Source organism: Phocoena phocoena, chromosome 16 (genome assembly GCF_963924675.1).
Source record: "Phocoena phocoena chromosome 16, mPhoPho1.1, whole genome shotgun sequence".
NCBI classification, from domain to species: domain Eukaryota; kingdom Metazoa; phylum Chordata; class Mammalia; order Artiodactyla; family Phocoenidae; genus Phocoena; species Phocoena phocoena.
Window position 1 is genome coordinate 11,760,520 of NC_089234.1, and position 26,675 is coordinate 11,787,194.

General features: G+C 48.8%; 1 protein-coding gene and 1 non-coding gene across 2 annotated transcripts in view; both read right to left on the reverse strand.

Annotated features, from left to right (window-relative positions):
* The window catches only part of GRK5 (G protein-coupled receptor kinase 5), a 222,176-nt gene that overhangs the window by 165,166 nt on the left and 30,335 nt on the right, over positions 1-26,675 (reverse strand). The gene's annotated exons all lie outside the window — the stretch shown is intronic.
* TRNAR-UCG (transfer RNA arginine (anticodon UCG)) lies at positions 26,283-26,355 on the reverse strand. The gene has a single exon. It is a non-coding gene; the product is annotated as a tRNA-Arg (tRNA).

A 26,675-nucleotide genomic window follows, 5' to 3' on the forward strand; every position in this document is an offset into this window, starting at 1 on the left:
AAGTCGGTGGCCAATGTGAACAAAGCCTGGGGAAATAAGTCCTGCCCTATGGGTCAGAGCAGTGGTCCACCTGCACCTGTGGTCTGAGGTACCAATGCCTATGGTGCCCTGGATGGGCTTGAGAAAGCCTGGGGCCAGGGTGTTGAGGCTGGCACCCTGCCCCCGACATCCAGTAATGACCACCATGGATTGCTCATGGATAAATAAACTTAAAATCTTTTTTTAAATGGTCGTGTGGAGTCTGTACACTCTTGAAGTCACCCACTCCTGATCTTTACAACCTGCTGTACCAAGGCAGACGGCGCAATCCCACAATGGAGCTCCATCTGGAAGAGACCACATCAAAGTCCCCTTCATGCCAATGGTGTCCAGCACGGCCTCCAACACTACTGGCCTCAGAACAGGTGCCAGTGGATGCATCTCAAAATCACTTCCTTTGAGCTTAGAGTGGAGCTGCCAAGGCCCCCTTCTGGAAATCCACAGTCTACCCATGACCTGGTGTAATCTCCTCTCTGACTGGGCCTTTAAAACTGGTTAAAGGTGCCCCATTAATCCATTAGTTGCCCTCATATTCTGAGGCAGGGGAATGACACGTGTGTGGTATTGAAGCGGAACATTATCTCTGGTTCTGTGCGAGAATCCTAGAATATCCAGGGTGGGAAGGACTTTGAAGGCTATCAGGATGGACCACCACATCCCTGTCCCTCCCAGGCACCATCCAGCTTCTGCCTGAAGCTCTCTGAGAACAGGAATCCACGCTCTCTGCGGCGGCTCAGGTCCCTCCGCGATGGTCTCGCCTCCTGTCACTCCAGTTCTATGAGCTGGGCCACAAATGACCTAGACAATCTGATGGGGTAAAGCCTTGAGAAGTGTAAAGGCTGTGATCACCTCCTCTGCTCCCCACTCCCCACCACTCCACTTTCTTCAAGCTTCTCTTGTATTTCCAATGCCCTTTCTAAGGATACCGAACTCTGGCCTTTTCAGATGCAGCTCGTCAGGGCAAACCCCCGACCCACCATGTGCTGGCTCTGTGCCACCTAAACACCTTACAGACATAGGCACAGTTCAAGCTCACGGCCACCCTGTGAAAGAGGGATCTCACAGGCTCAGTTTCACAGGTGAGAAATGCCCAGAGAAGATACGCAGCACATCCAGGGTCACACGGCAGTAAGGGCAGTCACGGGGGTGCAAACCCAGGGCTGTTCCCATTCAGCATCTGTGCGTCCTGTACAAGGTAGAAGTTCAGATTTCTGATGAACAGACCATCACCACCACATCCAGGAGATCACATCAACCCACAGTGATAAACGCCTCGATTCCACTTCTAAGTGAAGTGGGTCCGCTGGAAAGCCTTTCCTGACAGGATTTCTGGGGAAAGTCCAGTAACGGGGCCCAACAGACAAATAACAAGTACAGCTAGCATATATTAGCCCCAGGCCCTGCACAAGATGGTTTCCAAATATTAACTCCTTTAATCCTCCCACCAAGGTAGGTACTATTTTCACAGATGAGGAAACACACAGATCAGGTAAGCAACTTCCCCAAATCTGGGTCACACAGCTGCTGAAAGTGCTGGAGCTGGGACTCAACCCTGACTAACCTAGTTCTCAAACATAGGTTTACTCCTGACTAGTCAGAGGCCCGATACTGCCCTCCACTACCGCAGCCAGCAAATGAACCTCCGCACACGGGCCAGCGCTGACAGTGTGAGTCATTTACGAGTTCTGGACCAGCCAAGGTCTTCAGACTCAAAAGAGTCAGTGACTCAGTGCAGCCACCCGGTCCAGGGCCCCAGATTTCTCTTTGTCAAGTGCAGAGATCTGTATATGCTAAATGGCTGTTTACTAGAGCAAAACAAAGACGTCAACGCAGGCAAACAAAATCTGTAGGAAACACATGGTTTCAGCAAGTCACTGGGGCAGCAAACAATAGAAGGGAAAGGCCACAGCAGAATCTCTGCAGAGAGAAACTGCCTCGCACGTCCCAAACCTGCAGACCCCCTAACTTGTGCCAGCAGCTCGGGGTGGTGGGAGGTGGGAGTAGAAAAGCCTCTGAAGAGGCAAGGCCAGTGTCTGAGAGGCCACGGGCCTCCACGGCGCCTCTCCGAATGACCAGAGCCCCAGAGGGCGTGGAGGATGTGGCAGAACACGTGTGACCAGGGTGGAGCTTCCGGCTGAAATCGCCATCCCTCCCGTTGTGTCAGCGGAGCCACCGCCCCCCCCAGAGTCCACAGTTCTCTGACGGTGAGCTTAGGAAAGCGCCTGTCTGCTATTATTCAGCAACTTCTAGGCGGGTCCTGTTATTATTATTAACAAAGATAAGATTACAACTAATAATAAGGCGTGACATTTAAATGCATTTTGTCCTATCGCTCCAGCCTTGCTCTCTGAGGCAGGGTAGAGTTCAAATTCCACATTTGTATTGCTCCAGAGGCCTTGCGTGCCAATTCGCCCAAACGCAGATGAAATTTCCAGAGCCTTCTTAAGAACTAAGTGATTTTTTTTTTTCTTTGAACGAGTATGCCAGGTACTCTGCAGTTGGTGCTGCTGGAGAGAAAATCCCTATTGTCTTACTTAGAAAACCTGTACTTAACTCTCTCCTTCACGCCTCTCAGAAGAAACCTCTGGAAATCTCCTCGAGACCCCCAGCACACACACACCGAGCTGTGCCTTCACCCGGCGTCTGAAGGTCTCTGAGAAGGTCTGCTCGTGCGCGGACTCACTTGATTCCACTGTGGCAGCATGAGCCAGACCTGCACCGAGCAGCCCACGGCCCAGTCGGGGACGGGACGACACACGAGAACACCAACCAGTGTACACTTACAAGTTGTGGTGAGCAATGGGAAAGGAAGAAACGAACAGGGGGCTGTGGTTGAGAACAACGTGGATGGCGTGGTCCGCAAAGGAGCCCGGCTACTCAGGACGGCAAACGAAGGCCTCCCTGAGGAGGTGAGGCTTATGCCAAACCCTGAAGGTCAGTGAAGAATCGAATGGGTGAAGGGCCGGGAGAGGAGGGAAGAGGCTCCAGGCAGCAGGACCGGCGCACAGGAAGGTCCACTGAAGGAGCTAACAGGAGGCCAAACGGCAGAAGTAGACCAGACGAGGAAATCGGTGAGAGGGGCCGCTGGCAGGGCGGGAGGGGCAGGGCAAGCCAAGCCCCCTCTCTCCCGAAGCTCAACATCCCTGGCGTGGAGCTGGCGAGCCCCTTCCAAGATGGCTCCAGGGAAGAGGCCTGGACAACAGCATTCGGCACCTCCATCAGTCCTGATCACCTCCTCTGGATGATTCATTCAAGTGTGTGCGGTCTCAGAACAGGGCCCGCCTATGGGCACCCTCAATAATGTCAGCCCTGACGGCTCTCATTACAGGGCCAACATGTTAAGGGGCTACAGGATGCTCTCAGGAAATCCCTTCCTCCGGACCCCCACCTGTGCCCATTCTTTGCTTCTCACAGGAAGCAGGCCACGACTATTGTCTATTGTTCTCAAGCAAGTCACACACCAATTGTCAGTGAAGAGGCCACGCGCCACAGCAAGCAAGAAGGTGTCAGGTCTGCAAGCTTCCTGTGAAAAGTCCCTCTTTGTTTAGAAATGATGCCGGCTCAGTTCTACCATTTCCATTAAAGAACACGCAGAAACTTGCCAGGAAGAGTGTGGAATGAGGTACAGTTATGATCCGCCTGTGACCAAGGCCCCAGCTCTACCCTGAGGAGGGGCCAGAACATCCTCCCCCTCTGGAGGGGGCCTCCAGGCCCACAGGGACTCAGCTGCCAGGTGAGGACTCCCCCTCTCTCATCCACTCCCCCAGATCACCCAGGAGTGAGGCCAGCTGGGGCCCAGGCCTCTGGAGACGACTGATGAACCCCCCCTTCATCCAGGCCTGGAGACAGAGCCAGGACCGCACTCTCCAGGGACTAAAGAGACAGTACACCCCATCCATCCCCTACTCTACTCCATGTCCGGAGATGAGGAGGAGGAGGATGACCAAGATGACAAGGACAACACTTAGCATTTATCATGCGCCATTTGTCAAGGATTTAAATGTCAACGACCCTATTATTATCCCTGTTTTACAGATGAAAATACAGAGGTTCAGGGAAATTAATTAGGTCATATCCTAGTTGGTAGAAGAGCTAGGATTCAAGCCTAGGCCACTTGACTTATTCCAACCTCGAAATCATGCCCCCTCTGTGCAACGAAAGTCACCAAGGGGGTCCAGCTCATTGATGAGGCTGCACTAATTGAGGCAGGTCCTCAGACATCAGGACCAACTGCCGACGCCCACACATGGGGTCTGCCCAGAGACGGAAGGAAGCTACGCTGGCACTTCCTCTATAGTATTATAAAATCGCTTCTTTTTTTTTTTTTTTTTTTTTTTTTTTTTTTGCGGTACGCGGGCCTCTCACTGCTGTGGCCTCTCCCGTTGCGGAGCACAGGCTCCGGACGCGCAGGCTCAGCGGCCATAGCTCGTGGGCCTAGCTTCTCCGCGGCATGTGGGATCTTCCCGGACCGGGGCACGAACCCGTGTCCCCTGCATCGGCAGGCAGACTCTCAACCACTGCGCCACCAGGGAAGCCCTAAAATCGCTTCTTTGCACGGAAAAACAGTACATCCCAAAATCAGAAATATGCAGTGTTGGATTTTGTTTTTAAATAATCTAATTATTTCTACTTAATTAACACAAAGGTTGTGTGAAAGCTGCCTTTGCTAATTCCGCTTTCCCATCTGCTGCTTCAGAAGCAGGTAAGAGATAAATGACAAATACAAAGAATTTCTCCATCTGGGAGCACACAGGCGGGTGTGCATGAGGTCAGTGCACAGAACAGGAGTGGGATTGGTGCCAGTGTCTCCACCTTGTCCTTTGCCACCTGCTGACACACCCTGCAGGTACCAAACCTGGTGGGCTTTAGACAGTACACTCATTTGGGGATCAGCACAAACAAGGGCACCCTGTCCCCTTCCTCACGTCTGCAGAAATTCCACTGGCTTTTATTCCCATCCTCAGGGGACCCTGTTTCCTGTGAGGCAGCATCTAGGGGTTTGGACCTGGCTGAGCAGAGGAGTGGGGAGGATGCATTTTCTTTCTTTCTTTTTTTTTTTTTTTGCGGTACGCGGGCCTCTCACTGTTGTGGCCTCTCCCGTTGCGGAGCACAGGCTCTGGACGCGCAGGCTCAGCAGCCATGGCGCACGGGCCCAGCCGCTCCGCGGCACGTGGGATCTTCCCGGACCGGGGCACGAACCCGTGTCCCCTGCATCAGCAGGCGGACTCTCAACCACTGTGCCACCAGGGAAGCCCAAAGATGCATTTTCTGATGCCCGAGCAGCCTCCCAGTCCCACATCACCATTTGTGTGGCTGAGCCGAGGCAAAGCTCCATCAAACCCAGAGCTCTGAAAACACTCCCAGAAGCCTCTAATCGGACCCCTTCATTTCATGGAAGGCGAAACTCAGGTTCACAGCAGGCACTGGAGCTACTTGCTGTAGAATCCAAGAGTGGTCAAGGGCTCTCTTTTCCTGTACTGCCACAAGCACCTTCTAAGAGCAGCAGGATGAGTTCGAAGTGGTTCTACCAAACAGCTGAATGGCCATGAGCAGCTTCTCCTGGATGGGAAGGGGGGCGCCTAAGCCGTCCCGCCTTACCCTTGCCTCCACTCCTGCCCATCTTGATTTGTCAGTTACAAGTGCCAATGACGTGCCTACTTGGACAGGAATGGACGCCTGACCCAAGAGACTCCCATCCCTTGGCTGGCTGGTTCTTGTAGCCTGGAGAGGACAGATGGGCTCTCCGTCCCAGGGACCCCAAGAACTTGGGGCATTCAGCTGTGGGGACATGAGAGCAATGAGATCACACAGCCTGGGGGATGAGGCTGCCCTGTTGGGTCTGGTGCTAAGTCAGCAAGCAGCTCCTGAAATATGGAAAGAACAGCCTTCATTCCTTACTTTATGGTCCATTTCGAGTCCCCATGGGGCCTGTCTTGAGATGCCTGTTGTAGATGTACAATAAACCCCCCTTTATTGGAAATGGCTTTTATGGGGCTTCTCTCCCTAAGACCAAATCAGCCTAAATAGAACTCACTTATTCCACATCGGTGCATAAAAACCTATGGGTGAGCTCCACGCAGTGAGCAAAACAGAGAGGCAAGTTGAAAAGAGCACATGCAGTCCCTGTAGGTCAGAGTCACATCCTCAGTACAACCCCTTCTGAAGTAATCGCCAACAAGAGGGTCTGTAGCGTTATCACTGTACCTAGACCTGTACTAGAGAGGGGGTGAAAAGTTTGAGACATGCTGAAGTCAGAGCAGTATGCCACAAAAAGGAAGAAAAAGGCTGCCTCATGGTTTGCAGCGTGTGGGTCCAACCCCTTGAGGTCCATGAAATTACCTGGGGCTACCAGTCAGCTTTCTAAACCACGAGTCGCTCCTGCATCAGCTCCTTCTATGGCTCCCTAGTGCTAAACCCTCCCACCTCCTCACTAAGGCACCCAGGCCCTGGGCTGAGTCTTCAGCCAACTCACTTCCTTCTTTGCCACCTGGCACCATGCCCCACCTCCACCAGCAGCTGGAAGATCCCTGAACAGCCTAGCTCTTTCACACCACAGCTACAAAGAGAGGGCACAAAGGCCACCCACAGGTGACCTGGTCTAAGACTTTGCCTCTCAACTTACCACCATCCTCAATCCCTAACTCAGGACACAGTCAGCTCAGCCTCGGGCACCTGCCAGCCTAGGAATCCCTTGCAGCCCAAGGCCCAGCTTACAGGACAATCATAACCTCCCCCACCCCCGCCCCAGACTGGTAAGCTGTAAGAAGAGGCCATCCAAACCAGCACCAGATAATAAAACACATCTCCCTTCCCTACTCCAACCCCGCCAAACTGGCCAAATCCAGGTCCCATGGGAAAGCAAGCAGCACAGGCCCTCTGGTTCCTCAACCAGCCGCCCAATAGGAAAAAGCAGCTATAGGCCTCTTTGGCTCCAGGTAGAATCCACTTTCCCTGTTTCCTACCCCAGCCACAAGGATGAGAGAGCGTGTCCCCTTGGCTGACCCTACGGCTTTACCATTTAAACTTCCTCACCTTTAAAAACACACAAGTTATGAAAGGGAAAGAGACGCTCATTGGATGGTGGCTGAGCACTTGGGAAGGGCTCTCCTGGGTAAAAACAACCAGCTTTGTTTCTAAAAGTAGGTTAAGAATCCAGATTGCCCAGGCGCACAGCAGCCTCAAATAAACCTCCCTAAGACGGTGCGCACAGCTGTTCCACCTCAGGACATCCTCCTAGGAGAAGCCAGGGAGGCCCTCTGTCTCCAGGTGGTCCCCGGCTCAGCTACGGACACAATTTCATCATGGGGTCCCACTCCCAGGACCTTATTTAGTTATTTGTTGTTTGTTTCTTTTTTTCAAATAACAGGATTTTTTATTTTATTTTTTTGGCCCCGCACAAGGCATGCGGAATCTTAGCTCCCCGACCAGGGATCGAACCCATACCCCCTGCAGTAGAAGTGCGGAGGCTTAACCACTGGACCGCCGGGGAAGTCCTTCAGGACCTCATTTAAATCTAATCCCCTCCCAAAGGCTCACCTCCTAAATATCACTGCACTGGAAGTTAGGGCTTCAACATATGAATTCTGGAGGACACAAACATTCAGTCCACAACGCCCACTTTGAATTAAAATCCTTGCTCTTCCACTCACCTGCCCAGGAGCCTCGGCAAAGGCCTGCTCTACCCTGAGCCCCAGTTTCCTCATCTGTAAAACAAGGCTGGTGATGCCTGGCTCATAGAGGAGTTAAGAAGATTAAGGAAACTAAGGAATAGAAAGCAGGGAGGACAGAGCCCGACATATGAGCAGGGCCCCAAAAATTATGGGCAGGAGGGGACCAGACACATGCGCTTGATTCACAGAGGAAAGGCTTCCTGGTTCCCAGCAGAGGGAGTAAAATGGGTAAAGGCTGCCACTTGTCCCAAGAGGTTGCTGTGAGCCCCTGCTAGCCCAGAACAGAGTAGCACAAAAGGATGGAAGGCATCTTGGAGTCTGCCTCCCAGCTAGACACTGAGTGCCCTAGGACAGGTCTGCACCTTCCTCTTTGGACCCTAAGATCCTTTCCAATTTATTGTTTGTGGTCAGGAATAGCAACAATTAATTTTTTTAAAAATAAATTTATCTTTTTATTTATTTTTGGCTGTGTTGGGTTTTCGTTGCTGTGCGCAGGCTTTCTTTTGTTGCAGTGAGCGGGGGCTACTCTTTGTGGCGGCACATGGGCTTCTCATTGCGGTGGCTTCTCTTGTTGTGGCGCATGGGCTCTAGGCGCACGGGCCTCAGTAGTTGTGGCACGCGGGCTCGGTAGTTGTGGCTTGTGGGTTCTAGAGCGCAGGCTCAGTAGTTGTGGAGCACGGGCTTAGTTGCTCCACAGCATGTGGGATCTTCCCACACCAGGGCTCGAACCCGTGTCCCCTGCACTGGCAGGCGGATTCTTAACCACTGCGCCACCAGGTAAGTCCCAACAATTAATATTTAAGTGCTTGGTAGGGGCTAGGCCCTGTGTGCAACACATCCCATGCATCATCTCAATGGAGCCTCAATATTCTTCACATTTTGCAGATGAGGAAACTGGGTACATAGTGGTGAAGGGAACTATTCAAGGTCAGACAGCTCTTAAGTGGCGGGTGGAAATTCAAACCCAGGTCATTTGACTCCAAAAAGGACCCCAGCCTCCACTCAACCGCCTGCCGAAGGCATATTGCTCTGCTTTCATCCCTTTTTGGTCCTGTTCTATCTTTCCCCTCAACAGCCCAAGCTACGAATCTGATAACCTCTCCCAGGCTTCCGGTCTTCCTGGTAGACCTCACACCATGTTGTGGAGCTGGCTTACATGGGCACATGCCAATTACAAACATCTTTTCCCATCTCCCTGTTGAGTGATGTCAGGTTGACAGCTTGAAATCAGCTATGGAGGGAATATTCACACCATGGAAACACAAATGCTACAAATCACGACATTCTTCTTTCCAAAGAGCTAGTTGTTAAATGTTTACCAGCACACGTCTGGCCTCACAGCTACGCAGGTGGTCGAGCTCTGTCTGGCCTCTTGCTCAAGAGGCCTCCGTTTAAGTTGTAGCCTCAAACCTAAAATCGCTCTTTCTGTCTGATCAGGTTTTGAATTCCAAAACCCAACTGTGAAAACTGAGGATCAAAGAGACACCTCACACCATGACGACTCAGGGTAGCCCTGGCCACCAGGAAAAGGGAGTAGGCGCTGTGAGTGGATAACTGTCGTTTCAGTCCACCCAGGGCCCCTCTCTCTGCTGAAAAACTGTCCTGCCCCCACTTACTATGCTATGCTGCCAATCAGTGTCCTGCCACCTGCATGACTCATAGGACCCCAACCCCTGTTCACAAGTGTGGACACAAAACCCAAGCAAGGCTGATCAGAATGTTTTAATGACATCTGATATATTGGTGCTGGCACAGGAAGTCTTTCTCTGTGGGGACGGCAAATCTTAACGACAAAGAGCAGCTGGCCGGGGCTTCCCTGGTGGCGCAGTGGTTGAGAGTCCGCCTGCCGATGCAGGGGATGTGGGTTCGTGCCCTGGTCCGGGAAGATCCCACATGCCGCAGAGCAGCTGGGCCCGTGAGCCATGGCTGCAGAGCCTGCGCATCCGGAGCCTGTCCTCCGCAATGGCAGAGGCCACAACAGTGAGAGGCCCACGTACCGCAAAAAAAAAAAAAAAAGAGCAGCTGGCCATCTTTCCCATGATGGTGAAAGAGATGAGCTGTGTCAGGAAAGAAAGAGGCCAACACACCAAGAGAAGCAGAGCCAAGAGCTTTGGAAGGCGGGGAGACAGGAAACAGAGAGGGACCATCAGCAGATGACATCATTTGAGCCCCACCCAGAATTAAACCAAACTAAACAAAGTTCCCTAGGATTGATTTGTTTCTTGTTTGTTTCACTTAAGCTAGTTGGAGTTGAGCTTCTGTCACTTGAAATGTAAAGAGACATACCTAATCACAGTCATTTTGCTGAAATTCAGAAGAACCAGGCTGCAAAATGACACAGGAGCAAGTTGAAAATGCCAATGACAGCACCCAAGGCAGCATGTGAGCAGCACATTTTGATAACAAACATAGAGCCTCTTGGGGCACATGGCATTTGAGAAAAGCAACACTGTGATTCTCTGATGTGTCCAGCCATCTCTCTCAGAATGTGTGTTACAGAAAAAGTCCCACAATTAGTAATCAACCAGGTTTTCAATACTTGGGGGACAGAGGGGAAGAGAAGGAGACAAGAAGTAAAGATTGTAGAAGAAAAGCTAAGAGCATAATGGAAAAGAGAATTTCCTTCTTAGCCAAGCGCTCAGACTTTTAAGCTAGAAAAGTTTAAGAATTGCCTATACCCGTTTCCTAAACTAAAGGGTCTACAGACCAGTATCCTAGGAAATGCCAAAAAAGAGATGGCCCATTAAAAAAAAAAAAAAAGGTGGATTCCATGTCCAAATAATTTTGGAAAACCTGATTTATACAGTGAAAAAGAATATATATTCCTCTGCAGGACTTCTCAGAGCCTTTGATATAAGAATGTGCATTAAGAATATCCAAGAGGGCCTCCCTGGTGGCGCAGTGGTTGAGAGTCCGCCTGCCGATGCAGGGGACACGGGTTCGTGCCCCGGTCCGGGAAGACCCCACAGTCCGCGGAGCAGCTGGGCCCGTGAGCCATGGCCGCTGAGCCTGCGCGCCCAGAGCCTGTGCTCCGCAACGGGAGAGGCCACAACAGTAAGAGGCCCGCGTACCACAAAAAAAAAAAAAAAGAATATCCAAGGAACCCTCCTACGCTGTGGGTGGGAATGTAAATTGGTACAGCCACTATGGAAAACAGTATGGAGGCTCCTCAGGAAACTAAAAATAGAATTACCATATGATCCAGCAGTCCCACTCCTGGGCATATAGCTAGACAAAACTCTAATCCAAAAAGATACATGCACCCCTATGTTCATAGCAGCACTATTCACAATAGCCAAGACATGGAAACAACCTAAGTGTCCATCGACAGATGAATGGATAAAGAAGATGTGATACATATATACAACAGAATACTACTCAGCCATAAAAAAGAATGAAATAATGCCATTTACAGCAACACGGATGCAACTAGAGATTGTCATACTGAGTAAAATAAGCCAGAAAGAGAAAGACAAATACCATATGATATCACTTATATGTGGAATCTAAAATATGACACAAATGAACCTATCTACAAAACAGAAACAGACTCATGGACATAGAGAACAGACTTGTGGTTGCCAAGGGGGAGGGGGTTGGGGGAGGGATGGAGTGGGCGTATGAGGTTAGCAGACGTAAGCTATAATATATATAATGGATAACAAGGCCCCGCCGTATAGCACAGAGGACTATATTCAATATCCTATGATAAACCATAATGGAAAAGAATTTTTAAAAACTGAATACCTAAGAAAAAGCTATAGTAAGCAATATTTCCCAAAATATTTGACCATAGAACCTTTTTTCTTGGATATACCTATTAACATTTCCTGTAATGGTGTTTCACGGAACACTTGTCCTAATTTGGTTCTGATTTAGAAATGCACACTTAAGCTGCCATCAGGAACACAACCTGTACTTCCAAGTTCCAAGAAACAACTTCAGCCCTACTCCCTGGTGGGTCAACCACCTGCCAGGTGTCTCCATGTGTGAGGGGGGAAATCAGTAACTCACACGCAGACATCTGACAACACAAAATAGGGGTAGTACAGAGGTCAGAGTGAGTCACAGAATTAAAGAGAACTTCTGAGGATAAAATGTAAATATATCAAAGGAGGTTCATAACAGAATCATACCTCCCAAAAAATCGCTGGGTCAATTTTAACTTCATTGCCTAAAATGATGGTACTTCCCATTCTTGAAGCAGATGGGGGAAACAAGAGTTTAAAAGATTCAGAATCAGAATCCCACAGATTCTGGATCAGATATTAATTAGCTTTTTAAAAAACTGACCTCTAGAAAAGGTTATATCACATATCACATTATATGCTAGAGAAAAAGGTCAAGGCCACTTCGTGGCCCATGGTCTAGAACTGTGCTGTCCAGTACACTAGCCACTATCTGAAGTTGAATATTAATTAATTAAAATTAAGCTAAATTAAAAATTCAGTTCCTCAGTAGCACCAGCCACATTTCCAGTGCTCAGTAGTGCTCTGTGACTAGTGGCTACCATATTGGGTAGCACAGATACAGAACATTTCCATCATCACAGAAGGTTCTATTGGACAGCGCTTCTCCAAACTCTCTGACTCACCTCCCTGGCCACAGCTGAGTGGCCCAGACCAGGCCACCTAACCCAAGGGCAGTCGAAGGATGGCCAGAAGGTCTATAGGATGATCTAAATTGAGGACTTTGCCCAGTAAAAAGGCAGTGACTAACTCGCCAGCCAGTTTCTCTCTCTGGGGAGTCTGAACTCAACAGAGTCAGTGAGTTGTAGTGGGAACATAAGAAGAGACACAACAGCAGAATTACAAAGCAGAGAGGGAAGCCACCAGTGGCGAGAGCCATGCTGAGAGAGGGAGATGGGGAGCGGCTGGAAGGAAATGTCTACTATCTGAGGAGCGCACACCTTGACTGTCACAGGTTGGCCTGACTTCCAAATACCCTTCACCTGTGACTCTGTCTGCCAAAGCCAGCTGTCCCTGCACCCGGGGCAGCTGCAAGTGCCACGAACAAGACCCCAGCAGCAGCCTTCAGCCCGTGACATGGGAGGTGGTCTGCAGAACCCAGCTGTCTCGCTCCTCGTGTGGGAGAAACCTCAGGCGTGTGCTCTGTACTGGTTCTCAGAGTTCCTAGTGGGATAGAGCATGAGCTGCCCCAAATGGTAAACTGCTCGATGGAACACCCTTTTTTGGCTTCCTTTGTTTTCCTCTCACCTCTCCACTGCCCTGCTGGTGTTTCCTGGGACCATCTCCCAAATAAGCCACTTATACTCGAATCACTGCCTCAGAAGCTACTTCTGGGAGAATCTGAACTAAAACAGGTAAGGTAAACAGAGTAGGTCTTTGTACCTTGCAACGAAAAATGCCAAGCGTATATTGGCTCTGATCAATTTGGAGACTAGAATGTAATAAAAGACAATGAACGTTCATACATCACTGGTGAGAATGCAAAATGCTACAGCTCTTTGGGAAACAGCTTGGAAGTTTCTTATAAAGTTAAACATACACTTACCATATGACCCAGCAATCCCACTCCTAGATATTTACCCAAGGGAAATGAAAACTTATGTTCACACAAAAAGCTGTTCATGAATGTTTACAGTGGCTTTATTCATAGTCACCAAAAATTGGCAACAACCCAAATGTCCTTCAACTGGGGAACAGATAAACAAACAACGGAATACTACTCAGAAATAAAAGGGAACTTATACACATGGCAACACAGTGAATCCAAATACATTATGTGAAGTGAAAGAAGCCAGACTCAAAAGGCTACATTCTATGTAATTTCATTTGTGATATTCTTGTAACGACAAGACACAGGGACAGAAAATAAATCTGAGGTTACCAGAAGCTGGGGCTGGGGGAGGAGATGACTATAAAGGAATCTGGGGGAATTTCAGAGGGTGACGAAAATGTTCTTGATTGCGGTAGTACTTATATGACTATATGTATTTGTTAAAATGTACAGAACCGTGCGATTTTAAAAGGTGAAGTTTATATCTTAATGAAATAAATGGGGAAAATAAAAGATAATAAAGACAGTACTCTAAGCAAGGGCCCCAAACATGCTCTTGGACTGGCTGTGCCATAACCCGTCACGGCAGCTCAGGTGAGATGTAAATAAAGACATGCAGGCCAGTCGGTCAGGCAGCCCAGCCCATCTACAGCATCCCCTCATCCATGGACTCAGCCACTCTGCCCCAACACTCTCGAGATATGACGTACTCCCACCTGTCACAGTGCCCCCGGGGGAGTCATGTCAGATTTGGGGAGCTGGGGGAGAGGACATTCCCCTTCCCAATTCAGAATCACTGCTTTAGCTTCTCCTTAGGCCAGTACGGCCAGCCTACCAAGGGGAGAATGTCGACCAAAGTTTCCATTAGACAAATTAGAAACAACTTCCAAACACTCACCAGAGAACACAAGCAGACATCGGAGGCTGTGATTAGAGTTACAATGAAAGGGGCATCAACAGATACATAAACAAAATGTGATACATCTACCCAACGGAATATCACTCGGCCACCAAAAGGAATGCAGTCCTGACACCTGCTACCACAAGGATGAACCTTGAAAACGTCAGACTAAGTGAAAGAAGCCCAACACAAAAGGCCACATATTGTAAGATCGATTTATGTGAAATGTCCAGCAAGAGAGGACACAGACTGCCAGGAGCTGCAACAGGGGCAAATGGCGAGTGACTACTCACAGGTGTAGGGCTTCTTTTTGGGATGAAACTGCGTTGGAATGAGGTAGTGTTGACGGTTGCACCACACTGTGAATACACTGAAATGTACACTTTAAGTGGTGAATTTTGTGATACGTGAATTATATCTCAATCTTTTTAAAAAAGGAAAGAAAAGAAATACGCTCAAAGGCCAAACACTCATTACCAGAGACCCAGCCACTAGGCCAGAGTCCAAGGAAAGTGGCTCAGAAGGCTAGGGGACGGGTCGGGGTGGGAGTGGGGAGGAGAGGGGTGTGCTGCGGCCCGGTGTCACCTCCCCAGACCCACAGGCCTCGACCCGGCCATGCCGACCATAGGTAAGTTCCCTAAATTCTCTGATACTGAGAGCCTTTCTGCAAAGAGCAGAGAGGGCCTGGAGGATGGAGGGTGGGGTCTGGGGGGTGGCGGGTGATTCCTGGAGCTGGGACTCTGCTTCTGCTCGCATCTCACATGTGGTGTCTTGTTCACAGCCGTTTTCCCCGTTAGACTGGGAAGCCCACGAGCACAAGGACCAGGTCTGCCTTGCTCACCTCTATGTCCACAGTCCCTGGAGCACGTGTGACGCTTAGAGTGACTGAACAAATGAGACCAGAGTGGAAATTAAAATCCTGTCTACAACTTGTCACAATCTATGTCTGAAGACTCAAGTAGCACAGGATAGACAAAACCTTCTTTTGGGTTTCAAGAGACAGGATTCAAGGTCTAGTTGTGCAACCCTGGGTGGGTCGTAGGTCTTCCCTGGCCTTCAGTTTCCTCTTCCTTTAAAAAGAGTTATTTGGCCAAGATGACCGTTCAGCACCTCCCCCAAACTCAAGCGCTGTATGATTCTGAAAGCATTTTTCCAAGGCGATTAGAATTAAGTCAGTGCCATTGCAGAGGGACACTCACCAGCCCAGAAGGCTCCATGTGTGCCTCATCCTTTCTGGCTGAGGTGTGGTTTAGTCTAAAGGCAAGAGTCAGAGGAGACACATCAACTCCATTGACTAAGGCATAATATTTTCCATCAGGTGTCACAGCATTCTGGACTTTTTCCTTTTCCCCAGGGGACTCCCAAAAACTGTCCACACAAGCATCTGAAAATAATGTGTCCTGTGAAAAAGCATGCACACATGCACACACACACATCCCCCCTGGGGCAAAGAACCGCCAAGAGCCCAAACACGAAAAATCCTCCAGGCCCCCCTCCCCAGGCCAAGCTCCAGAAGCTGTATCCGGGAGATGCTGCATTTTTCTGGAATTGTGTCATTATTCACAAAGAAGTTCACTCTCAGGCCTCGCATCCACCCTAAAGCTGGGTTGGGCTGCCCAGAGCCACAGTGAAGAAAGAGCTGGCCACTCACACCATTTTTATGGTGAGCTATATGACCTCCAAACAAGCTGGGTGTGTGCCAGGGACAGAGCCGGGATGCTGGTCCAGCCTTGGAGAGGCCACACATCACACTTCAGGGACCAGGCTCACGCAGAGCTTGGACTCAGTCAATGGGACACATAAAACAGAGCAGCTGCATCGAGGACTCCAAGCTTCCAGTTAAAGGGGGAACACAGAGTGCAGGCTTGTCCCGCTCCTCCACAGGCCTCCAAAGGCAGGGTCCGGGGGCTGTGGAGACCATGACGCCGAGAGAAGCAGACATCAGCAGACATCAGCGACCTGGTGTGGCAGGTTTTCTGATGCAACCCAGAACCTGAGATAGTTCATGGTTGGCCCAATCCCCCACGCTCTTCCTTGGAATTTGGGAATTCCACCAAGGGCCAGTGTAATCTACTCTACTACTGAGCTCTACCACTGAGCTCAGAGGGGCACTGGGTGGTGTGGACACCACTGCGTCGTCCCTGGGCTGTCACCACTGAGCTGTCTCCAGGCTCAGAAGGACATGACAGCAGTATTCCCTCACCAGCAGGTCAGGACAGCCAGGGTCTGAAACCAGCCTGAAGCAATGAGATGGTCAAGGAAAGCCAGGCCAGCATCCCCTACCGGGCATAGGACAGGGCCTTCACAGTCCACACTGACCATGACCCTTGCCCTCCAGTGTCCAGCACTTTCCCTAAAAACTCCTGGCCTTTGGGACACTTGATTTACTGGCTCCAGGGGAAGAAGATGACTTACTTGATAAATAAATCTGGACAAGTTCCAAAGTTCAAACCCGCAACCAGGGTCTCATCTCTCAATTTCTTCAGGAAAGAGAAATGCTATTTATTGGGCTCTCCTCCAAGACCCCATAAACATGAGGGAAAAAACAATGAATGAGCCCCCCCAAGCCCCTCACTGAACCCCACTAGTCAGCAACTCACAACTAAAAGCAAATTCAATAAGGCCACAATTCCACCTGTCAACAATCCCACCTTTGCCTGTAAGTCAGGAGAAAACAGAAGTGAAGAATGTTCTACAGGAACACAGGAAGGTGGCTTTATGGGAAACATGAGGACAGAGGGAGGACTCTATTTGCCTAAGGTCACACTGCTACTCGGAGTAGAATGGAAACCAAACTCAGGCCACGTGACTCCTGGACCAGTGCTCTTCCCCCAGCGCCCCAGTGTAGCCACTGCACCCAGGTGTCTGGGTGCTCTGGGGGCCGGTGGAGCCATATGTCCCAGAGAGAGGCACTCATGGAACCTCCCGCCCCTCGGCCCTGGGAAAGGGCTGTGTTCCCGCTCACTGGGATCCAGCTGAGCCTCTCCCAGGAGTTTCACCATCTCTGCCCTCAGATTCCAAAAGGGGAAACAGCAGGGCAGCTCTCTTGTCTATCACAGGCCTGAGCTGCCAGGGATCAGAGCGTGGTGATCCATCAGTTGCCCCTGCCATCAGGACCAGAAGCTGGGGCTGCCAGGCTCCACCCCACACTGACCAGACAGTTTCCCTTCCACACACCTGTCTCCAAGACAGTCTTACTACTGACACACCTGCCCATCAGCATACCTTGCAGCACAAGCAGCGACAGGGACCTGCCGGGCAGAGTGCTGGCTGCAGCACCTCAAGCGAAACGCCTTATTCCAGGTTCCCGGGCCGGGGCGAGCTTGGCACACCTGTCCAGATGTAGCACTGTCTCAAGGCAGTAAGGGTAGGATGAAGAAAACAGGTTCCTGTTCATGGGAGAGCTGCAAGTGGGAGATGCACAGGGCAAAGGAGCAGGATGCAAGTTCAAGACCACCAAGATCAAGGCCAGTGGCTCTCAACACTGGGACACCTGGCAGTGTGTGGAGTCATTTTTGGCTGTCGTAACTACAGGAGTGTTACTAGCATCTAGGGATGCTGTTAAAAACACCCTCCAGGGGCTTCCCTGGTGGCGCAGTGGTTGGGAGTCCACCTGCCAATGCAGGGGACATGGGTTCGTGCCCCGGTCCGGGAGGATCCCACATGCCACACAGCGACTGGGCCCGTGAGCCATGGCCATTGAGCCTGCGCGTCCGGAACCTGTGCTCCGCAATGGGAGACGCCACAACAGTGAGAGGCCCACATACCGCAAAAAAAAAAACAACAACACCCTCCAGGACTTCCCTGGTGGCGCAGTGGCTGAGAATCTGCCTACTGATGCAGGGGACACGGGTTCGAGCCCTGGTCTGGGAGGATCCCACATGCCGCGGAGCAATTGGGCCCATGAGCCACAACTACTGAGCCTGCACGTCTGGAGCTGTGCTCCGCGACAGTGAGAGGCCCGCGCACCGCGATGAAGAGTGGCCCCCGCTTGCCACAACTAGAGAAAGACCTCGCACAGAAATGAAAACCCAACACAGCCAAAAATAAATAAATAATTTTTTTAAAAAAACAAACAAAACACCCTCCAGTGCACAGGACAACCCCACAATAAAGGATTATCTAGCCCCAAATGTCAATACTGATAAGGCTGACAAACCCTGCTTTAGGCACATACCTTCTGGAAGGCTTTTTCTTTTACCTCTCCCCAGGCCCCTTTCATCATCCGCTGTATAAGACAGCAAGAAAAGAACAAGGGGAGCCTGACAATTACAACTTCAGATAAAAGTTCACAGCCTGTCAGAATGGAAGTTTGGGCTTTTCATCTATTACCATGACTATCAGTCACTGGGATGCAGGAAGGAAGGCCAGCCTTTGCGAAAATAACTCAGAGCAGAGACAGCTTTAAGAGGAAGTTCTCAGTACGTTCTTTAAAAAGTTTAAGCATCACAGAAAGGCCCTGGTGATGCCATAAGCATCCAACTTGTGCTACCTTTTTCATTTGATCAAATAAGCAGCCCTCTGCCAGGGGCTTTCGGATATGGCCTGATTTCTGTTGTAACGTGGTTTTAATCAAGGGATTGTGGCTCTTCATTCCTTCAGGAAATTCTGTCAAATGTTTCACATTCCTCATGGAGAACAACTGTCTGTACAGGTTAAGATCCCAAGTTTTAAATTGTGGGGTAAGTGGCGTTCTGTTGTTTCTTAATGTCAGTATGAGAAAAAATAAGAAGTGAAGAAGGAAAGAATGCAAATGTTCGTCAGTGAAAACACACACAAAACCAGAAACATTCTTCCCCTCGTGTACAAGGTCAACAATATCCGGGTAAATTTGCTTCATGTTTTTGCAGACCGCTGATGGAACATGAGAAATGCTATTGCAAAGGCCCCTCACAGGAGCGCCGGGAGACGCCTAAAAATAGACATTTTACCCAACGGGGGGTTATCTATTAGAACTGCATCATTCCCAGCGTGACTGAGCAGCACAAAGTGTGACACTGGGGCATGAAAAATATAGTAACGTATGCTATGACAAATTCTCTTTACTTAGAACGGGAGGAGATAAACTCAGCCGTGACTAGGCCACTCCCTTTGAAGCTCACTGCCAATTTTCCACGTAGCTCGTACCCAGTTATCAAGATGCTGATTTGGGAAAGTAAGGGGAGCGGATGGAGAGTCTGACACCTCCTTATCCCTTCCTGGAAGTAAGGGAGTGACATCAAAAGTTTTGTGAACCTTGTGCAAGTTAATTTCTCTGAGCCCCTCAGTTTTCATCTGGAAAATAGAGGTGGCTGTGAAAACTTAAAATGAGAACGTACAGGCCCAGGGCTCAGCACAGAGGAGGCCCTCACTCAACAACTGTGAGTTCATGCTGATTGGAGGGGACACCTTTCCAGGCACGGTCGACCCAGAGATCTGGGCACAGCACTCAGAGGGGAAATTCTGCCTCTCAAGAGTGTGTTTGGAGCCCAAAAGGACCCAACTCTTCACAGACTCGAGTTGTTTTAATCTACTCCGTGAGTCCCTATCCAGCTGGTCAGAAATGTGGGACGGCAGGGACTCCTGGGAGCAAAAATTGGTAAAGCTGTTCTGGAAAGCAATTCGGTAGCACTCACCAACATCCCTCCACCATCAAGTCCACTTCCGGTGTCTGCAGTGTCCCTGCACACGTGCACAGAGTTATGATAATGATAATAATGATGGTATAATAGTAGCCAACCTTTATGAAGCATTTAAAGGGTTCTAAATGTTTCACATGTAATTTATACACATACATTTGACACATTATAATCTGGTATAATCTACATGTGATATTTATTTGATATAGATAAGTAACTTCACCCTACAAAGTAGGTCTTGTTTTTTGGGGGGTTTTTTTAACTATATTTGAACAAAGTAGGTTTTATTATTATCTTTATTTTACGGTATAGAAAGTGGAGACATGGAGAGCTTAGTAATTTGCCCTAGGTCAAGGGTCAACAAATGTTTTCAGTAAGAGGCCAGATGGTAAATATTTTAGGTGGACCAGATGGTTGCTGTCACAACTATTCAACTCTGCTGTTGCATCATGAAAGCAGCCCCAGACAACAGTAAACACATGAGCATGGCTATATTCCAACAAAACTTTATTTATGGACACTGAATTTTGAATCTCAAAAAATTTTCATATATCAGGAAACATTTATCTTTTGATTTTCTTTTTCAACCATTTGAAAATAAGAAAATCATTCTTGCCTCATGGGCCATACAAAAACATGAGGAGGGCAGATTTGGCCAGAGGGCTGCAGTTTGCCAACCCCGCCCTGGGTCGTACACCCCTGACCCCCAACCCCTCAAGTGAAGTCCCATTTCAAAGCCAGGCAGTCTAGCTCCAGAAGGCAGTCGTGATGTCATGCCTTCATTACTTCATTTAACAGCAAAAGGAAGGATATATAAATGGTTCAGTAAGTTACGCACGCATATTATGAGATGTGTTGCAGCATTAAAAGTCACGCACACATGGACTGACCAGCAGCAGATCTGGACACGTGAAGTGAAAAAAGCAAGTTGTCTGCCAATATGTACATCATGACCCCATACGTGTATTAAAAATAAAGTAATTGTGTATATTATGTATACATAAATACACACTTATTGGTGGACATATAAACAGTGAACATAAAGAAACAGTTCTAGAAAGAACAGGAAATCTCAAGGGCAGTGAGGGCGGCGGGTTGGTGGCGGTGAGGGGAGTTTTGAGCTCTCCTGTGAATGTATGCTGCTCTGTAATTTGAACCTTTTACATCCCAAATGCATCCTTCTACTTCTTGCATAATGAAAGGAAAAAAAAATCGAGGTCCTAGTTACAAGGCACTACTACTGACATACTTTGAGCTCTCTGAGCAGTCTCCATGTACTTGGATCTAAACAAAAGCTGGTTATAATTAATTACTGAAGGACAAAGACATTCTTTCCAGAAGGGAAAACAAACAAGCCAACAAAGGTGGCATAAACTATAGTAAGTAAACACAGCTATGTCTCTCTCTATCAACAGTGATTTTTCTAATTGCACATGTGTACAACCTAACCTTCTCTAGACACCATTAACCTTCAAACCAAGGATGTCAGTTGTAAACAAAGCTGTCAAGGTTTTCATCTGGTGTGTGATAGTCCAGGCCTAGCTTTCTTCCCTGCATAAACTTTAATTTATGAAGTTATTTTGGTTTGCTCCACTGGCATGAGCACAGCTAAAGGGGGAGTCATCGACTGGGGAAACGAGATTTCCCCCAGTGCCAATTTTTAAATCCAGCCTCCAGGTCATCTTATTTTTTGGATGCTTCCCACAGTCACATTTTTGGTTTGTTTTACATGAAAGAGCACATTCCCTTTCCCCAAGCCAGGTTTACCATTTCCCGTTGTTCTTATTAAACGCATCTTATTCAAGTGGAATGTTCTCAGAGTTTCCGCCTTTCACTGGCCTGGGTAGGAGGCGTGGAGTGGATACCCCAAGACGGTCACATGGACTCTGCACTCCAGGTTACCTCTGCGTGCCATGCAATCACATCTGCGGAACGTAAGAAGGTCCAAGATCCCACTCTGACCCCAGGACCACAGACTTTTCTCATCTGGAACAGACCCCCATGAGGCCCTCAGCCACTCCCTCTGTGTCCATTAAAACAGCAGCTGCCGAAGCAGACTCTGATGGTGCTAAAATGCAAACCTGGGAGGAGCCCAGTCCTTCGCAGGTGACATTCTCATCAGAGCTGCGAGGGCCTTCGGTTGACCAAACAATGAATGTTTTTAATCCTGAGCAACACCTGGCTTGGAGGGTCCAGGAGGGAGCTTTAAACCTCAACTAGGCATGCCATGCTAGTCTCAAATCCGTGACACAACTGTATGAATTGCTAAAACCGGCAAGAAGAGCTATCCTAGCCAGCATTTGAACCCAGCCAGCCATCTTGCAGCCTTCAGACATCATCTCTTCCGATGTGGCCATGACTGATTTCTTCAGCTGACTGATCTGTGATGGATCATCACTTGCCCCTTTGAACAGGGCAATTCTAATTCCTTGCTTTTGTGGTGGGATCAATTTTATGTTTTCCAAATGTTCTCCCACCACATTAGGAACAGAAAATAAACTGTTATACAATTTACTTTAGGTATATAGTTTTTTTTGTTGTTGTTGTTGTTTTTGCGGTACGCAAGCCTCTCACTGTTGTGGCCTCTCCCGTTGCGGAGCACAGGCTCCGGACGCGCAGGCTCAGCGGCCATGGCTCACGGGCCCAGCCACTCCACGTTATGTGGCATCTTCCCGGACCGGGGCACGAACCCGTGTCCCCTGAATCGGCAGGCAGACTCTCAACCACTGTGCCACCAGGGAAGCCCCGATATAGTTTTTTTTTTTTTTTATGATGTTTACCCTCTTACTCTTGTTTTAAAGACACATTCACCCCAACCTTCATTGTGGCACTATTTTTTTTTTTTTTTTTGGCTGCGCCAGGTCTTAGCTGCGGCACACAGGATCTTCATTGCCACGTGCGGGATATTTAGTTGCGGCATGTGAACTCTTAGTTGCCGCATGTGGGATCTAGTTCCCTGACCAGGGATCGAACCCAGGCCCTCTGCATTGGGAGCGCAGAGTCTTAGCCCCTGGACCACTAGGGAAGTCCCTACCCTCTTACATTTTTAAGTGCACGATATAGTATTGTTTATTGTTAACTATAGGCACAATGTGTACAGCAGATCTCTAGAATTATTCTTGCATAACTGAAACTCTATACCTATTAAACAGCAACTCCGCATTGCCCTCCTCCCCTCCAGCTCATGGTAACCACTCTACTTTCTGCTTCTATCAGTTTGACTATTTCAGTTTCCTCATATAAGTGGAATCATACAGTGTTTGTCCTTCTGTGAAGAGCTTATTTCACTTAGCATAACGTTCTCAAGATTCATCCACGTTGTCTGTCGCATGTGGCAGGATTTCCTTCTTTTTTAAGGCTGAATAATATACCGCTGTGTGTGTGTGTGTGTGTGTGTGTGTGTGTGTGCGCGCGCGTTTTCTTAATCCATTCATCTGTCAAAGGACATTTAGGTTGTTTCCATCTCTGCTATAGTGAATAATGCTGCAATGAACATGGGTGTACAAACATCTCTTTGAGATCCTGATTTCAATTCTTTTTGATAAATACCCAGAAGTGGAATTGCTATCATATGGTAGTTCTATTTTAATATTTTGAGGACCCTCCATACTGTTTCCCGCAGCAGCTGTACCGTTTTACATTCCCATCAACAGGGCACAGGGGTTCCAGTTTCTCCACATCCTCGCCAACACTTTTTATTTTTTGTTTTTTGACAACGGCCATCCTAATGGGTGTGAAGTATTATCTCACTGTGGCTCTGATTTGCACTCCCCTGATGATTAGAGATGTTGAGTATCTTTTCATATACTTGTCAGCCATTTGTATGTCTTCTTTGGAGAAATGTCTATTCAAGTCCTTTGCCTTTTTCTTAACTGGGTTATTTGGTTTTTTGCTATTGAGTTCTAGGAGTCCCTTATTTTGGGGGGATATTAATTCCTTATCAGGTATGTGGTTTGCAAACATACAGTTTACTTCAGAGCAGTGTTTTATGGCCTATTTGAATACAAGATTTTCAGACATCTATATGAGGAGCCAGCAAGATAATGCCTGTGGGCCAAATCTGGCCCATGTCCATTTGTTTAGGCATAGGCTATGGCTGCTTTCAAGCTACCATGGTCAAGTTCAGTAGTACCACAGAGGCCACCCAGGCCACAAGTCTAAAATATTTACTATCTGCCCTTTTCAGAAAAGGTTTGCTAAACCCTGGTATACAGGATCAAGGCTTAAACGCAAATGTCTATTTTGGCCCCAACCATAATGTAACAGGAAGGACAATTCTGAGTCTGACTGTTCTCTTTTTTTTTTTTTTTTTTTTTTTTTGCGGTATGCGGGCCTCTAACTGTTGTGGCCTCTCCCGCTGCGGAGCACAGGCTCCGGACGCGCAGGCTCAGCGGCCATGGCTCACGGGCCCAGCCGCTCCGCGGCATGTGGGATCCTCCCAGACCGGGGCACGAACCCGTGTCCCCTGCATTGGCAGGCGGACTCTCAACCACTGCGCCACCAGGGAAGCCCTGACTGTTCTCTTTAAACACTGTGATTTTTATGACTGGAAACAACTTTAAAACCCAAGCTCCGGGGCTTCCCTGGTGGCGCAGTGGTTGAGAGCCCGCCTGCTGATGCGGGGGACACGGGTTCGTGCCCCGGTCCGGGAAGATCCCACATGCCGCGGAGAAGCTAGGCCCACGAGCTATGGCCGCTAAGCCTGCGCGTCCGGAGCCTGTGCTCCGCAACGGGAGAGGCCACAACAGTGAGAGGCCCGCATACCGCAAAAAAAAAAAAAAAAAACAAAAAAACCCCAAGCTCCTACCACCCAGGACTACAAGTTACTGAGGAGTCTCTGGCACTACCAGGAGGTGCCTATTCTTACACAGTTGGGGTAGACAGTCGTGGTTTTCACTTTGTGGCCCTCCTTCCTCCCCTCCTCCGACAGCCATTCAACCTGACCCCCTGCCATCATTCCTTCCCTCCACTCCAGGCATCAGACAGGCAAGAGAGATCGTGCTACTAAAAAGTGTATCTTCCAGGACTTTCCGGCTGCTTTTCCGAAAAGATGCTCTCTTTGCACTGGGGTTGCTAAGAGGGCTGCTATGGGACCCCCTGAGCAGCCAAGAATTAAGTGGAGGAGAGACCAGCAGAGCTGCAAGGGACAGAAAAAACCCCAGGGACATTATTTGAATCCTGGACCCAGAAATCCAACAATACCCTAGATTCCCAGACACAGGAGGCCACAAATTCTCATTTTTGTTTAAGCTAGTTAGATTTGCATTTCTGTCACTTGCTACCCCAGGATTTCTGAGTACTGCAGTTGTGATCTTTTCATGTTCTACTCCTTGCAGTTAAGAGTTCACAGATTATTTTCCATGTTTCTGCATTATCTTAAGAATTTTCACCTTTAATGGGTATATAACCCATTAGATGGGACAAACCTGACCTGGCTACCCAGCCTACTGCTACAACACAGACCCCACTGGGTGCCATAATCCAGACTCGGCAAATCTTGCACACAGCACAAGACACAACCGGCAGAGTACCATGATGCCATGGGCAGCCCCTGTCACGCAGGAGACCACCTCCAATCAGCCAGGTGCCCACCTAACCAACAAGCCCAGGTATTGCCTGGGCACCAATGCTAACGAGGCTATCTTCCTAGTGTCAATGAGTTACAGCCTGTGGGTGTTTAGCTATGAAAGCCTGACAGCAACCCTTCCCCTGCCTAGACCTCGTCCCCCACATCCAAGACTCCACGCTGTCGGATTCCCCACTAAGCAGTAAAACTTTCCCACTTAGTGCTCAATCTTTGGTCTCTTAGTCTTTATTTTTTTCTTTAACAGAGGGTAAATTACTTGTGTTATTTGCAAGCTTTTCCCTCAAGGAGGCAAGTTCCAGATCAAGGCAGAGACCATGTCTGACAGGCTAACCCAGTCGCCCCAGTGCCTGGTACCAGAGCAGGGCTCAGTGCCTGTTTGTTGGTGGATAAATTAAATGAATGAATGAATATTTCCTAAGTGCCAGTCACTACAGCATTTTTCACAATCATGTATATATAACACTGCCTCTTTCTACAGTTACGCCAGCTTCATTCTGGCAAAAGACGCTCCCAGAGAAGTTTGTGGTCAGCAGTATAGGACAGAATTTGAAGAAAGACCCGTGTTAGGAAAAGCTACATTTTGGCGAAGGCTCATTGGACCTGTCAGCCGCTGACAGGGCTGGGAAGAGAGTGCACTGTAGGCCACCTGTCACATGTCCCTAAAGCGAAGTTGCTCGAGGGTTACTACTCCCTTTTGCCCACAGGAAAGAGCCCTCCTTGTGACCACAAACGGACCACAGGCCAACCCCTCAGGTTGGCATGGCCCAGCCCAGCTTTGCCCTCCTCCATTTGTTCTCACAGAAGCCCTGGAAATAGGTGGTGGTACCATCCCTAGTTTATAGATGAGGAAACCAAGAGAATGATTCAGTATAGGTCACCCCGCCTAGGAAGTGCTGCATTAATTTTTTTATTTTTTTGGCCACGCTGCATGTCATGCGGGATCTTATTTCCCTGACCAGGGATCGAACCTGTGCCCCCTGCAGTCGAAGTGCAGAGTCCTAACCACTGGACCACCAGGGAAGTCCTTTTTGTCTTTTTTGGTGTTGCATTAATTAAGAAGGAGGTGGTTAGGCTGAGGCAGCCTACATAAGCCAACCAAAATCTAAGCCTGTAAGTGCTTCGAGGTTACGAAATTAAAAGGCTAAGGACAACCAATCACAAAGAGCCAACTGGGCTTTACATTTCAGTCAACTGAATCATTTCCTTTCTTTGCTTTCGCAGTTTCTCTATATAAGTCCCCCCAGCCCCCAGTCAGTGGAACACTCCTAACTGCTTCTGGTTTGGCACTGCCCGATAGGAACTGATTTTTGCTCCAATAAACCCTTAAAATTTTTAATATC